The following is a 17,376-nucleotide window of genomic DNA, read 5'->3' on the forward strand; positions in this document are numbered from 1 at the left end:
GAGGAGCGCTGAGTCCAGTCGCCTATATAACAGCCCTGGACTGAAGACAGCTAAGGTAGGACCTAATCCATTTGTTTGCTACATTGGATGTCAGAAGTCTATCTTTGCCATGTCTGCGGAGCCCAGCGCGATTCCAGTCCCAGTAAGTCTGGCACTGGGGGTCCTTTCCTAGGTGCAGGTTAGAATTAATATTTAATTACCCTTCTCCCTCTTTTTTAGGGGGACAAGGATCCTGCACCAGGAAATAAATCTAGCCGGAAGTGTGCTATATGTTCAAAAAAACTGTCTTCTTCCAGCAAAAAATATTTATGCCAGAAATGCACAGAAAAGATTATGAGGGAAGAGCAGCCGTCCCTTATGGACGAAATCAAAGGGATAGTCCGGCAGGAGATTCAGTCTTCATTGGCCTCCTTTTCCCGATCCACTTCTGATTCGCCTCCAAAGGTAAAAAAGAGGAAAATTTCCCTGGAAGAAAAAGGAGACTCAGACTCCCAGGACGAGACATTCCTTCCAGAAGACCCTACAGAGGAAGGTGAACTTAGTTCAGCAGAGGAAGGTCCGGAAAATAAGAAATATTATTTTTCAATGGAATTTATGGAAGACCTCCTCTCAGCAGTAAGAAGAACGATGGAAGTGGAAGAAGAGAAACCCACTAGATCAGTCCAGGAAGAGAAGTTCGGTGGTCTCCGTTCAAAGAAAAGGATGGTGTTCCCGATACATAAAAACATTCAGGATCTAATCCTGGACGAATGGGAAAACCCTGAAAGACGGCTGAATACACCAGCGGAAATTAAAAATAGGTTTCCCGTAGAAGAAGAAACCGCAAAATGTTGGACCGAGATACCCAAGGTCGACATTCAAGTGGCAAGAGTAGCTAAAAAAAACAGTATTGCCATTCGAAGATTCCTCCCAACTAAAAGATCCTCTGGACCGTAAGATGGACAGCCTTATCAAGAAATCCTGGGAAACATCAGCAGTCCTTATGAACACAAATGTAGTCTCCACATGTGTTGCACGGTCCATGTCAAGATGGCTCAACCAGCTTGAAGAACACCTGGCTATGGGCACATCCAGAGAGGAGATGCAAGCTTCCCTACCTTTACTGCAGAAAGCCACTGACTTCCTGGCAGACGCTTCAGCAGAATCCGTGAGGGTAACCGCCAGGGCAGCAGTCCTATCAATCTCCACAAGGCGAGCACTGTGGCTGAAATCGTGGAGCGGTGATGTGGCCTCTAAAATAAAACTTTGTTCTATTCCCTTCAAGGGAGAATATATGTTTGGCCAGGCCCTTGACTACCTCCTGGAAAAGGCGGCTGACAAAAAGAAATCCTTGCCTGAACCGAGACACTATAAGAAGACCCCCTTTCGCCACCCTTGGGAACAGAATCCCCAATACAGGGGGAAGGGCAAGTCCGGTCGATGGAGCTACCCCAAAGGGGGTAAAGATAGGAATATTTTTTCCCCAAAAGGACAACGACAACAGAAGCGGTGAAGCCAGTGGGGTGGGAGGACGAATCATGAAATACCTTCCCCAATGGCAAAAGATCTGCTCCAATCGGTGGGTCTTAAATGTAATTCAAGAAGGGGTAAAGATCGAATTCTCCTCATATCCTCCCAAAAGAGTAAGGATAACTCATCTAACCTCTCCACGATTAAAAACCGCTCTGATGTCCGGCCTAAAAGACCTACTATCCTTGGGGGCTATTTCACCAGTTCCAAAAACAGAAAGATACACAGGCCACTATTCACGCCTGTTTATGATAAAGAAACCAAACGGCACATACAGAATAATAATAAATCTGAAACCCTTAAACCAGTACATTGTCTACCGAAGATTCAAGATAGAGTCCATCAAATCAGCAGTTCCCTTAATAGGGCAGGGGTATGTGATGGCAACCATAGACTTACAGGACGCATACTATCACGTCCCTATACATCCAACATACCGAAAATTTCTAAGGTTTGCAGTGGTTCAAGAGGATCAGACGTTACACTTCCAATTCAACGTATTGCCGTTCGGGATATCTTCAGCACCAAGAATATTCACCAAAATTATGTCAGAAGTAGTGGCTTCAATCAGGAAAGAGAAAATCTACATCATTCCCTACCTCGACGACTTCTTACTAGTAAGTCCCTCGGTAGAATCACTCCAGGAAGATCTGCAAAGAACAATCCAGATCCTGACCACCCTAGGGTGGTTGATAAATCATCAAAAGTCAGACCTGGTCCCTGCCACAGAAAAAACGTTCCTGGGGGTTCCACTAGATTCCACCAGACAAACCTCCTTCCTACCAAAGGACAAACAGATACTCTTGAGATCCAAGATATCGAATCTAAAGACCCTGAACAGACTGTCCCTAAAGTCTGTCAACCCTCGGCTCCATGACAGCCTGTATTCAATCTGTAGCCTGGGCTCAGGCTCACACCAGAGTTTTGCAGACTCATATTCTTGCACAGTGGGACGGATCCCCAAACTCACTAGACCGGAAGATCATAATCCCTCATTATGTGAAGACATCCCTATCATGGCGGCTCAACCTAAGGAACCTAAAAATAGGGGTTCCATGGTCTCAGTTCCCTCTGGTAACAGTCACGGTAGATGCCAGCAAAACAGGATGGGGAGCCGTTGTTGCTCAAACCCCCTTCCAAGGGATCTGGACAAAAGAAACCAGCAAGAAATCCTCCAACTTCCGCGAATTAAAGGCAGTGGAGGAAGCGCTCAAAATATCGGCTCCAATCATTACAGGCAAACACGTAAAAGTCTACTCAGACAACATGACTACCGTAGCTCATCTATCTCATCAAGGGAGCACAAGGTATGAGAATCCAAAGAGTATCTCGGCAAGAATATTCTTCTGGGCAGAAGGACATCTTCGTTCCTTATCAGGGTTGCACATAAAAGGCTCAGACCACACCCAAGTCGACTTTCTGAGCAGAAGGAATATCCATCCGGGAGAATGGGAGCTGGACTCAGACATTTTCCACATGCTGACCAAACGATGGGGTCGTCTGGAGCTGGACCTCTTTGCAAGACTCCAGAACACCAAGGCAGAAAAATACTTCTCTCTAGATCCAGACGACGCATGCCTGGGGATAGATGCATTCGCTCACCCATGGCGTTTCCATCTGGCTTACGTCTTTCCCCCAATTTCATTGCTACCCAGAACCTTACAGAAAGTAAGGACCGAGGAGGTCAAGATAATCTTGATAGCCCCGCTTTGGCCCAAAAGAAGTTGGCTCTGTGCACTAAACAATTTAAGCATAGAGGGACCCCTCATTCTACCAGCAATCAGAAACCTTCTCCATCAGGGTCCAATACTCCATCCAGATCCAGAGAACCTCCATCTAGCAGCCTGGCTTCTGAATTCACAATCCTGAAGGCTAGAGGGCTCTCAGACAGAGTAATTCATACTCTACAAAAAAGTAGGAAACAAATCACAAACTCCATATACAGCAAGATATGGAAGACCTTCCTAGCATGGTATAAACCAAATATACCAGATCTTCGGCATCCTGACATGACCCAGATCTTGGATTTTCTACAAGAAGAGCTGGAGAAGGGTCTTAGACCCAGCACCCTCAAAGTTCAGATTGCGGCACTGAGTATCTACTTCGACCAGAGCCTTGCCGAACACCGATCGATGGGTAAAAAGGTTCATGACAGCAGCTACTCGTCTGTGTCCCAGAATAATTAACCACGTTCCCTCCTGGGATCTTAATATTGTCCTTAAAGATCTGACACTACCACCATTTGAACCTTTGGCCTCAATAGAGCTGGATAAATTAGCTTGGAAAACAACATTTCTAATAGCAATTACCACTGCTAGAAGAGTAGGAGAAATCCAAGCCTTCTCAGTGAATGACCCTTATCTGAGAATCCTGGATGATAGGATTATTCTACAATTGGACCCATCTTTCTTACCAAAGGTAGTCTCAGACTTTCATAGGTCTCAGGAGATAATTCTGCCTTCCTTCTGTCAAGACCCAAAAAATAAAAGAGAAGAAGAATACCATACTTTAGATGTAAGACAGGTTGTTCTTCACTACCTCCAGAGGACAGAGGCCTGGAGAAAAGATCAGAACCTCTTTATTCAGCCATTTGGTCAGAACAGAGGGAAAAAGGTCTCAAAGGTTACCATCGCTACTTGGATCAAGAAAGCAATTGTGGAATCATATCAGATCCAAAATCTCTCACCACCAGAGAAACTGAAAGCACACTCTACAAGAGCCATGTCCTTCTCCTGGGCAGAAAAGGCTAGTGCTTCCCTCGAGCAGATATGCAGAGCAGCTACATGGTCTTCGGTCCATACCTTCACCAAGCATTACAAACTAAACATAATGTCCCTTAAAGACTTGGCCTTTGGGCGGAAAGTGCTTCAGGCCATTGTCCCGCCCTGAACATGAGTCTTTGGTACTCCTCCTTTTGTGCTGTCGTGGGGTTATTGGAGAAAATAGAATTAGACTTACCGGTAATTCGGTTTCTAATAACCACCACGACAGCACTGGTAATTCCCTCCCAGGCTTGGTTAGCCAATCATTTAATTTGAATAAATATAATTTGAAGCATCCATACTTGTGTGGTCCTTTATAAAAACACTGGAGGGAGGATGAGGGAGGAGCTATTTAACCTCTTTGTGTTTCCTGTCCCTATTAGGGTGGGGTGACATCCTCCTTTGGTGCTGTCGTGGTGGTTATTAGAAACCGAATTACCGGTAAGTCTAATTCTATTTTTAGTTGCATATGTTTTACATCACGATTAATAAAGCTGCATTGAGCAATCGTGCTGATGCTGTAGTGTGGGGGCTGTCACTACACTACAACTTATAACTGCATTGAGACAGAAAAAAACATTGTCAGCTGGACGACCGCTTGGCAGCCATTGTTACTGCTTATTTTAATGCAACTTAAAGAGATCCTGTCACATGATCTATGCTGCCTGAACCACAGGCGGCATCAATCAGAGACTGGCTCCTAGGTTACAAACCTTTGTTGTGATGACTCTGCCTGCCGACCTCGCCCCACCAGCTAGATTTGCAGGTTTATTGGAAGCGATTCAGAGCAAAACAAACATGTTGGTAAAGTAGGAACCAGGCTCTGGTTGATGCTGCCTGTGGTTTCAGCTACAGGAATCTAGTGAGAGGCTCCTTTAAAGGGACTCTGTCAGCACAGAATGACTGTTCAAACCAAGTACAGGTGCTCGGTGCACCATGGTGGGGCCAATCATTTACATACACCTCCCAACCTGCTTGTTTTCCCTCTATCTCCACCCCCTCTCTCCTTTGACAGCTCTGGCTTCATAGGACCAGAGAAGGGAGGAGATAGATGGAAACCAAGCAGGTGGGAAGATGTATGTAAATGATTGGCCCCGCCAGGAAGCACCGAGTGCACTGGGTTTAAACAGTCACCCTGTGCTGACAGTCCCTTTAAATTAAACTGGATGTGTAATGAGTACAAGGGAGATCTAATCAAGACTGGTGTAAAGGAAAAGTGGAGCACTCACCCATTGCATACAATCAAGTTTTTAGAGACAAGGCAGTCTGTCAGGGTACAATAGGGTCCTAAACCAAGTAAATTGGCATGTAAGGTAGCTGGGTCTAATAATAATTCTACTTTATGTTCCCCAAATCTGCTGTGCTTATGTACAGCAAAAGGAATGTGAATTGGTATGTAAACTAGGTGCTAGATGCACTGTCGGTGGGGTTCTGCAGTTCGGACCACCACAGGTTGATCTTCTGCCTCCTTAATTGACAGCTCCCACTGTTTTGCCTGAAATACTGAACATGTGCACATCCCTACACTACAGAAACATGTAGAGAACAGCCTGTCTACAGGTCTTTTTGACATTTGTAGAAGAAAAAAAGTCTCTTGAAATTCTTATTATTTAGGATAATTGTCCTATCTTACTACATAAAGAGCTTAATGTTGAGGTGAGTCCGAGAAAAACATCAGCTGACGTTGTAGCGTATATGCTCGAGTATAAGCTGACTTTTTCAGCACATTTTTTGTGCTGAAAAAGCCACCCTCGGCTTATACTCAAGTATATACATTCCGGTGGGGTGGGGGGCGGAGGAGCGGTGCACAGGCAGTAGCCCTCCGCTGCTGCAGCTACCACGCGTGCCTGCTGCTAAAGGTAAATGAGTATTCCCTCTTCTCCACGCCCATGGGAGTGGAGAAGAGTGAATATGCATTTTCTTTGATAGTGGGCACAGAGGAGCTCTGAGCTGCGGCTGTGATTGACAGTGCCCGCTATTAAAGAAAATACATATTCACTCCTCTCCACGCACATAGTCCCGGCGTGGAGAGGAGTAAATATCCGCGCAGCTCCCCTCGGCGTCTGAGGGCGCATGGCAATGATTTCATGCACTGCTCAGATGCTGACATGAGCTGCTGGCAGACAGGACACAGCGCTGGAGCAGAGGTGAGGAAGGAAGGTGAGTATAAGTGTTTATTTGTTTTTCATGTGTGCAGTGATGGGGGGGGGGCATGCATACAAGAATTGAGGATGAGGGGGCCATTCTTACCAGGATGGGGAGCATGCATACCGGGACTGGGGATGAGGGGGCCATGCATACGTCTACTTCAGTAGGCCGGAGGAGTAGCATACAGAAAGATTTCCACGCGATCTGCCATGGGCAATTCACTTTTTGAATTGGCGAACATCTCTGTAATCTTCTACATTTTATTTTTGTTTTCTGTGATGCTATTTACTAATTTATTAATTATGACAACTATGTTGTTTATCGTGTAAAAAGGCTGCAAGTAAATAGACATGGATAATTTGAGTTTGTTTTTATTATGTAGAGCACACTTTTCTAGCTTCTGAAATGTATTTGTTTCGTTACTCGGGCTGCTAGTATCATATATTCTAGAAGTTAGGGCTACATGACAGCTTTAGTCACATGCCATACAGATATGTACAAAACATACTTGCTACCCTCCCAGAATATCTAGGAAGCTCCAGGAAAATGGGGACCTCCCTAAACTCCCAGCAGAGTTGGCAAATGTCCCAGCTGTTTTTGAACACTGGAAAGTAATGATTCTGCACATGATGCTGACATGCTGTATCAGCCTAAGCAGATTTATCATAGAATGTCAGAGTTGGAAGGGATCTCCAGGGACATCATGTCCAACTCCCTGCTCAATGGTGGCAAGTGGGGGGCTGGCTTGGAAAAATAGTATATTTTTAGTGGCATATTTGTGCCACATTGTCCTCCCGGAAGGGCATCCCTAAAATGTAAGTAAAAAAAAAAAATCTATATAATCTCAGACCAATCCAAAAATGAAAAAAAAAAAATTAATAATTTGAGCTTTGTGACCGCCTCTCAAGTTGTAGCCGTATGGGAAAGATGTTCAGCCTTACCCTATGTATTTATGTTGTGCTGATGCTCTTGTGGGCTGTAATCATATCCCTTGTAAATCTTTATGATAAAATGCTGTTATTTTATATGATGGGGCCAGACCTGCGCCCATTGTATACTGATTAGCAAAGTGAAAAGCGAGCATTCTGATCACTGATAAAATGTGTTTTATGCAAACTACTTGATTTTTCACTGCGAGTGTAGTAACAAGGGGTTAACTGTAGGACAGTCTGACATGGAGTGTGTGACATGCTGGGCAGAGCCGGTGTTCGCACCCGGGCAAGTGCTGGGGCCCTGAGCAGGCGGTGAGCACCCAACGCCTGCCACCCCCCTTGCTCAGAGCCCCGATACAATACTTACCTCTCCCCGTGCCTCCGCAGCAGCTCGGGTCTCTTCCGTGTCCTCTGGCTGTGACATCTCAGGTCAGAGGGTGCAGTGACGTCTTTCCACCGCGCTCTCTCCTGAGCCATCACAGCGCAGAGCGGGAGGACGCCGGCGACGCTGAGGAGTCTGCAGCAGCAGCAGGTGAGGAGAAGTGAGGAGAGTATTTGAATTTTTTTTTTATTTAATGTATGGAGGCATGGGGCATTATATTGGGGGGGGGCAGCCTGCATGGGGCATTATGTGTGTGTGTGTGGGGGGGGTGAACAGCCTGCATGGGGCATTATGTGTGTGTGGGGGGGGGGGGGGCAGCCTGCATGGGGCATTATGTGTGTGTGTATGTGGGGGGAGAGAACAGCCTGCATGGGGCATTATATGTGTGTGTGGGGGGGGTGAACAGCCTGCATGGGGCATTATGTGTGTGTGTGGGGGGGGTGAACAGCCTGCATGGGGCATTATGTGTGTGTGTGTGGGGGGGGGAGAACAGCCTGCATGGGGCATTATGTGTGCGTGTGGGGGGGGGGGGGACAGCCTGCATGGGGCATTATGTGTGTGGGGGGGAGGAGAACAGCCTGCATGGGGCATTATGTGTGGGGGGGAGAAGAGCAGCTTGCATGGGGCATTATGTGTGCGTGTGGGGGGGGGGGGGGACAGCCTGCATTGGGCATTGTGTGTGGGGGGAGGAAACAGCCTGCATGGGGCATTATGTGTGTGGGGGGGAGGAGAACAGCCTGCATGGGGCATTATGTGTGTGTGGGGGGGGGGGGACAGCCTGCATGGGGCATTATGTGTGGGGGGGGAGAAGAACAGCCTGCATGGGGCATTATGTGTGTGGGGGGGAGGAGAGCAGCCTGCATGAGGCATTATGTGTGTGGGGGGGAGGAAAAAAGCCTACATGGGGCATTATGTGTGTGTGGGGGGAGAACAGCCTGCATGGGGCATTATGTGTGGGGGGGGGAGAACAGCCTGCATGGGGCATTATGTGTGTGGGGGGGGAGAACAGCCTGCATGGGGCATTATGTGTGGGGGGGGAGAACAGCCTGCATGGGGCATTATGTGTGTGGGGGGGGGAGAACAGCCTGCATGGGGCATTATGTGTGGGGGGGAGGAGAACAGCCTGCATGGGGCATTATGTGTGGGGGGGGGGAGAACAGCCTGCATGGGGCATTATGTGTGGGGGGGGAGGAGAACAGCCTGCATGGGGCATTATGTGTGGGGGGGAGGAGAACAGCCTGCATGGGGCATTATGTGTGGGGGGGAGGAAAACAGCCTGCATGGGGCATTATGTGTGGGGGGGAGGAAAACAGCCTGCATGGGGCATTATGTGTGGGGGGGGGGGAGAACAGCCTGCATGGGGCATTATGTGTGGGGGGGGGAGAACAGCCTGCATGGGGCATTATGTGTGGGGGGGGGAGAACAGCCTGCATGGGGCATTATGTGTGTGTGGGGGGGGGGCAGCCTGCATGGGGCATTGTGTGTGTGTGTGGGGGGGGAGAACAGCCTGCATTGGGCATTATGTGTGTGGGGGGGGAGAACAGCCTGCATGGGGCATTATGTGTGGGGGGGGAGAACAGCCTGCATGGGGCATTATGTGTGGGGGGGGGAGAACAGCCTGCATGGGGCATTATGTGTGTGTGGGGGGGGAGAACAGCCTGCATGGGGCATTATGTGTGTGTGGGGGGAGAACAGCCTGCATGGGGCATTATGTGTGTGTGGGGGGAGAACAGCCTGCATGGGGCATTATGTGTGTGTGGGGGGAGAACAGCCTGCATGGGGCATTATGTGTGTGTGGGGGGAGAACAGCCTGCATGGGGCATTATGTGTGTGTGGGGGGAGAACAGCCTGCATGGGGCATTATGTGTGTGTGGGGGGAGAACAGCCTGCATGGGGCATTATGTGTGTGTGGGGGGAGAACAGCCTGCATGGGGCATTATGTGTGTGTGGGGGGAGAACAGCCTGCATGGGGCATTATGTGTGGGGGGGAGGAGAACAGCCTGCATGGGGCATTATGTGTGTGTGGGGGGAGAACAGCCTGCATGGGGCATTATGTGTGTGGGGGGGGAGAACAGCCTGCATGGGGCATTATGTGTGGGGGGGGAGAACAGCCTGCATGGGGCATTATGTGTGTGGGGGGGAGAACAGCCTGCATGGGGCATTATGTGTGTGGGGGGGAGAACAGCCTGCATGGGGCATTATGTGTGGGGGGGGAGGAGAACAGCCTGCATGGGGCATTATGTGTGGGGGGGGGGGAGAACAGCCTGCATGGGGCATTATGTGTGGGGGGGAGGAGAACAGCCTGCATGGGGCATTATGTGTGGGGGGGGGGAGAACAGCCTGCATGGGGCATTATGTGTGGGGGGGGGGGAACAGCCTGCATGGGGCATTATGTGTGGGGGGGGGAGAACAGCCTGCATGGGGCATTATGTGTGTGTGTGTGTGGGGGGGGGGGGACAGCCTGCATGGGGCATTATGTGTGTGTGTGTGGGGGGAGAACAGCCTGCATGGGGCATTATGTGTGTGGGGGGGAGAACAGCCTGCATGGGGCATTATGTGTGGGGGGGGGGGAACAGCCTGCATGGGGCATTATGTGTCTGGGGGGGGAGAACAGCCTGCATGGGGCATTATGTGTGGGGGGGGGGGAACAGCCTGCATGGGGCATTATGAGTGTGGGGGGGGGACAGCCTGCATGGGGCATTATGTGTGGGGGGGGGGGAACAGCCTGCATGGGGCATTATGTGTGGGGGGGGGGGAACAGCCTGCATGGGGCATTATGTGTGTGTGGGGGGGGGGGAACAGCCTACATGGGACATTATGTGTGTGGGGGGGAGAACAGCCTGCATGGGGCATTATGAGTGTGGGGGGGGAGAGAACAGCCTGCATGGGGCATTATGTGTGTGTGTGGGGGGGGGGGGCACAGCCTGCATGGGGCATTATGTGTGTGTGTGTGGGGGGGGAGAACAGCCTGCATGGGGCATTATGTGTGCGTGTGGGGGGGGGGGGGGGAGAACAGCCTGCATGGGGCATTATGTGTGTGTGTGTGGGGGGGACGACACAGCCTGCATGGGGCATTATGTGTGTGTGTGGGGGGGGGGGGGGACAGCCTGCATGGGGCATTACATGGGGCATTATGTGGGGGGGGGGACGACAGCCTGCATGGGGCATTATGTGTGTGAGGGGGGATTACAGCCTGAATGGGGCATTATGTGTGGGGGGGAGGAGAACAGCCTGCATGGGGCATTATGTGTGTGTGGGGGGGGAGAACAGCCTGCATGGGGCATTATGTGTGTGTGTGGGGGGGGGGAGAACAGCCTGCATGCGGCATTATGTGTGTGGGGGGGGGGGGAGAACAGCCTGCATGCGGCATTATGTGTGTGTGTGGGGGGGGGAGAACAGCCTGCATGGGGCATTATGTGTGGGGGGAGGAGAACAGCCTGCATGGGGCATTATGTGTGTGGGGGGGGGAGAACAGCCTGCATGGGGCATTATGTGTGTGTGTGTGTGTGGGGGAGAACAGCCTGCATGCGGCATTATGTGTGTGTGTGGGGGGGGGGGGAGAACAGCCTGCATGCGGCATTATGTGTGTGTGGGGGGGAGAACAGCCTGTATGGGGCATTGTGTGTGTGTGTGGGGGGGGGAACAGGCTGCATGGGGCATTATGTGTGTGGTGGGAGGAGGAGAACAGCCTGCATGGGGCATTATGTGTGGGGGGGAGGAGGAGAACAGCCTGCATGGGGCATTATGTGTGTGCGTGTGGGGGGGGGGGGGCAGCCTGCATGGGGCATTATGTGTGTGTGTGGGGGGGGGGGGAACAGCCTGCATGGGGCATTATGTGTGTGTGTGGGGGGGGGGGGCAGCCTGCATGGGGCATTATGTGTGTGGGGGGGAGGAGAACAGCCTGCATGGGGCATTATGTGTGTGGGGGGGGGGAGAACAGCCTGCATTGGGCATTATGTGTGTGGGGGGGAGGAGAACAGCCTGCATGGGGCATTATGTGTGTGTGGGGGGGGGTAGAGCAGCCTGCATGAGGCATTATGTGTGTGGGGGGGAGGAAAACAGCCTGCATGGGGCATTATGTGTGGGGTGGAGGAGAACAGCCTGCATGGGGCATTATGTGTGGGGGGGGGGGAGAACAACCTGCATGGGGCATTATGTGTGTGGGGGGGGAGAACAGCCTGCATGGGGCATTATGTGTGTGTGTGGGGGGGGGGGGACAGCCTGCATGGGGCATTATGTGTGTGTGGGGGGGGGAGAACAGCCTGCATGGGGCATTATGTGTGTTTGTGGGGGGGGGGCAGCCTGCATGGGGCATTATGTGTGTGTGTGTGGGGGGGGAGAACAGCCTGCATGGAGAATTATGTGTGTGTGGGGGGGAGAACAGCCTGCATGGGGCATTATGTGTGTGTGTGTGGGGGGACAGCCTGCATGGGGCATTATGTGTGTGTGTGTGGGGGGGGGGAGAACAGCCTGCATGGGGCATTACGTGTGGGGGGGGGGAGAACAGCCGGCATGGGGCATTATGTGGGGGGGGGGGGCAGCCTGCATGGGGCATTATGTGTGTGGGGGGGAGAACAGCCTGCATGGGGCATTATGTGTGTGGGGGGGAGAACAGCCTGCATGGGGCATTATGTGTGTGTGGGGGGAGGAGGAGAACAGCCTGCATGGGGCATTATGTGTGTGTGGGGGGAGGAGGAGAACAGCCTGCATGGGGCATTATGTGTGTGGGGGGAGAACAGCCTGCATGGGGCATTATGTGTGTGTGGGGGGGGAGAACAGCCTGCATGGGGCATTATGTGTGGGGGGAGGAGAACAGCCTGCATGGGGCATTATGTGTGTGTGTGGGGGGGAGAACAGCCTGCATGCAGCATTATGTGTGTGTGGGGGGGGGGGGGAGAACAGCCTGCATGCGGCATTATGTGTGTGTGGGGGGGAGAACAGCCTGTATGGGGCATTATGTGTGTGTGTGTAGGGGAGAAGGAGAACAGCCTGCATGGGGCATTATGTGTGGGGGGAAGAGGAGAACAGCCTGCATGGGGCATTATGTGTGGGGGGAAGAGGAGAACAGCCTGCATGGGGCATTATGTGTGGGGGGGAGGAGAACAGCCTGCATGGGGCATTATGTGTGTGTGTGTGGGGAGAACAGCCTGCATGGGGCATTATGTGTGGGGGGGAGGAGAACAGCCTGCATGGGGCATTATGTGTGTGTGGGGGGGGGAACAGCCTGCATGGGGCATTATGTGTGTGTGGGGGGGGGGGGAACAGCCTGCATGGGGCATTGTATGTGTGTGTGGGGGGGAGAACAGCCTGCATGGGGCATTATGTGTGTGGGGGGGGGTGGGGAGAACAGCTTGCATGGGGCATTATGTGTGTGGGGGGGAACAGCCTGCATGGGGCATTATGTGTTGGGGGGAGGAGAACAGCCTGCATGGGGCATTATGTGTGGGGGGGGGGGGAGAACAGCCTGCATGGGGCATTATGTGTGTGTGGTGGGAGAACAGCCTGCATGGGGCATTATGTGTGTGGGGGAGGGGGGAGAACAGCCTGCATGGGGCATTGTGTGTGTGGGGGGGAGAACAGCCTGCATGGGGCATTATGTGTGTGTGGGGGGGGAGAACAGCCTGCATGGGGCATTATGTGTGTGTGTGTGTGGGGGGGAGAACAGCCTGCATGGGGCATTATGTGTGGGGGGGGGAGAACAGCCTGCATGGGGCATTATGTGTGTGTGGGGGGGGGGAGAACAGCCTGCATGGGGCATTATGTGTGTGTGGTGGGAGAACAGCCTGCATGGGGCATTATGTGTGTGGGGGAGGGGGGACAACAGCCTGCATGGGGCATTGTGTGTGTGGGGGGGAGAACAGCCTGCATGGGGCATTATGTGTGTGTGTGTGGGGGGGGGGGGGGGAGAACAGCCTGCATGGGGCATTATGTGTGGGGGGGAGGAGAACAGCCTGCATGGGGCATTATGTGTGTGTGTGGGGGGGGGGAACAGCCTGCATGGGGCATTATGTGTGTAGGGGAGGAGAACAGCCTGCATGGGGCATTAGGTGTGGGAGCGAGGAGAACAGCCTGCATGGGGCATTATGTGCGTGGGAGCGAGGAGAACAGCCTGCGTGGGGCATTATGTGTGTGTGTGTGTGGGGGGGGGACAGCCTGCATGGGGCATTATGTGTGTGGGGGGGGGCAGCCTGCATGGGGCATTATGTGTGTGGGGGGGGGGGGACAGCCTGCATGGGGCATTATGTGTGTGGGGGGAGGCAGCCTGCATGGGGCATTATGTGGGGGCCAGTATTCTGTATAGAGGACTATACTGTCCGGTCTGCACTGTGCGCTGCGAGGATTCGCCAGTTTCTGAGCTATTGTAAAATTTACAATAGATATCACTCATTTAATGTAAGAAGTGAAATCTTTGTATTGTACTATATATATATATATATTTCTCTGCGGTATCCGTGCATCATGAATCATGGTATGTGTTAAAGGGGCCCACTAAGACTCTTTCGCCCAGGGCCCACAAAAACCTGGAGCCGGCCCTGATACTGGGGCACAATACCAAGAATGATGGGGACTAATAAAGGGAATTTTCTCACCAACAGTTAAGTAGTACTGGAAATGAGACAGTTCCATGCGGACTTGCGCACGGATAGATGTAGAGCTAAGTCAAGCTGAAGTATGGTTATTGAAGAGATACTGTACTACACTCAAGACTGTAAAGAGGAGCAGAAGTGGTTTAGTTTTAGGCCAGGAAACAAAGTCACCTAATGTGTGGCCCCACCAAGGGTTTTGCCCTGCAAATGATGGCTTATCTGAAACCCTGGGTCGGGCCACACATTAGGTGTCTACCACGAGGTGCATTGCCCCATGCACTTCTTTTTAAGCACTGTTTTAATTACTTTTGTGTGTATAATTAATACTGTCACAAACTAGCACGCGGTTTGCCACCAATCGTCAGGACCATCATGCAACTGACTGACGATGGATGAGGTAACGGCTGCTTCCGCTACCAGACAGGTTATTGGAGCTTTCCAGTGAACGTATAGTATAATACACATCCAATTCCAACGCATGAGTATGCACAGCGGGTGAAATAAGTAGTGAACACGTCACCAATTTTCTAAGTAAATATATTTCTAAAGGTAATATTGACATGAAATTCTCACGAGATGTTAGTAACAACTCATTCAATCCACACAGGCACAGAATTCAAATCATAGATGTCCATAAATTGACATGTAAAATGAGAAATGACACAAGGAAAAAGTATTGAACACAAGAAGTGGCAAAAAGCCATGGAAAGTCATGACACCAGCTGAAGTCTATCATTAGAAAGTAATCCTGACACATAGTGAAAAATATCAGCTGGTTCAACTGATGGCCTATAAAAAGGCCTCATTACCAAGGTGCCACACCAGAAACATCTTATGATGGGTAAAATCAGTGAGCTGTCTCAAGACCGTCACAACCTTACTGCTGCAAAACGTACTGATGGCATGGGTTACAGAAGGATTTCTAAACTACTGATGGGTCCAGTGAGAACTGTTGGGACCATAATCCAAAAGTGGAAAGAACATCATTTTTCACCATAAACTGGTCATGACCAGGTGCTCCCTGCAAGATTTCAGACAGAGGAGTGGAAAGAATTATAAGAATAGTTGTCCAAGAGCTAAGGACCACGTGTGGAGAGCTACAGAAAGACCTGGAATCAGCAGGTACAACTGTTTAATAGAAAACAATAAGTAATGGACTCAACCTCAATGGTCTTTATGCACGCTCACTACACAAGACTCCATTACTGAACAAAAGACACATTCAAGCGCTTTTAAAGCTTACTCAACAACATTTAGACAAGCCTGTGAAATACTGGGAGAATATAGTCCGGTCATATGAGACCAAAATTGAACTCTGGAAAATCAGCAACCAACACCAATATTTTATTACAGGCCGATTGGACACTCGTTACTGAAATAAAAGCTTCCCTACTACTACTGTCCTTCTTCAATTTCCTGCTCGCAGCAGAGGGTCGTTAATTTACAATTTATAATGAAGCCATGCTCCGATGCTCAATATGAGGGTGACAAATATCTTTTCACTGCTTATCCAATCTAGTGGAGTTACACAATATTCAGTTTTATCAGTTTAGACACCTTGTCACCTAGATTTGACCACTTTACTTCATCTGAATCGTGACATTTATAGGCATACTGTCACACATGTGGATCGATGACCCACTGTGCCACGATCAGGGCTTACCCAGAAGGGGTGTGGCTAAGCGGCTACCTGGTGTTTGCTATAGCTCCCGATGGTGAAGTTAGGCTTGCGCTGCAAGTTGCTGCCGGATACCCCTTCTGGGCAGTCCTCGATGCTGCAATAGCTGACTCAAAGGGTCAGGATCGCAGTTACGGGCACAGACTTGGAGTCATAGACAGGACAGGATTTGGATACTGGTTCTGATTCAGACAGTGTGGCTTCAAGCTCACGTAGCACTGGTGCGACTTCACGTTCAGGGACAGCAGGAGCGGTTTCGGGGTCAGGTACCGTCGGTGCAGCTTCAGGTTCAAGTAATGCCGGAGCGGATTCAGGCTCAGGTACCGTCGGTGCGGGTTCAGGTACCACCCGTGTGGCTTCAGGTTCACGTAGCACTGGTGCGACTTCATGTTCAGGGACAGCCGGAGCGGTTTCGGGGTCAGGTACCATCGGTACAGCTACAGGTTCAAGTAATGCCGAAGCGGATTCAGGCTCAGGTACCGTCCGTGTGGCTTTAGGCTCAGGTATCATCGGTGCAGCTTCAGATTCAGGTACCATTGGTACGGCTTCAGGTTCAGGTACCATTGGTACGGCTTCAGGTTCAGGTACCACCTGTGTGGCTTCAGGCTCAGGTAGCGTCGGTGCGACTTCAGGTTCAGGGACAGCCGGAGCGGTTTCGGGGTCAGGTACCGCCAGAGTGGTTTCGGGTTCAGACACACAGGTCTCAGGAACAGGTACTGGTTAGACTACAAGAATTCTGGAACACGTTCAGGTTCAGACTACAAGGGTTTCAAGAACAGCTTCGGGTTCAGACAACATGGGGGACCTGGCAACAGACTACTTGCACAATTCTAAATCAAGGTGGATGCATTGCTCAGGCACCTCTCTACTGAGAAGCGTGCCTTATATACTTGGAGCTTCCCAGCTATTGGCTGGGGGCATTTCCAAAGAATACACGCTGCCTCTTTAAGAATCAGGGAGCGCACACACACTAGGTGCGCTGCCGGGATTCCTGCGTGGCGTGCACAGGCCCAGAGAGCTATAGCAGGGAACTGGGGCACAAAAGCACTGGCGGAGTGGTGAGTATGTCAGCGTCCCTGTCTGGAGGAGGGAGAGGGACTACGCAGGGACGCCGGCATTGGCGTTACAGATACCTACTTTTCTCTACGGATTATCTACTGGACTGATTACTTGGAAATCAAAGACTGTTCACATTATACATTATCTGTCTTAGTGAGCTCTTTCCCATTTCTGCCCAATGTTGTAGCGCAATGTTTTTTTGCAATCTTACTCGTTTAATATTCGGGACTGAATGACTGATCCCTTATACTGCATCAATCAATTGGGATTGATTCAAAAATACAATTTAGTTGCTTATTTTCATGCTAACTAATTATAC

Source organism: Phyllobates terribilis, unplaced genomic scaffold (genome assembly GCF_046119375.1).
Source record: "Phyllobates terribilis strain yellow unplaced genomic scaffold, ASM4611937v1 Scaffold_5__5_contigs__length_657084704, whole genome shotgun sequence".
Lineage (NCBI taxonomy): Eukaryota > Metazoa > Chordata > Amphibia > Anura > Dendrobatidae > Phyllobates > Phyllobates terribilis.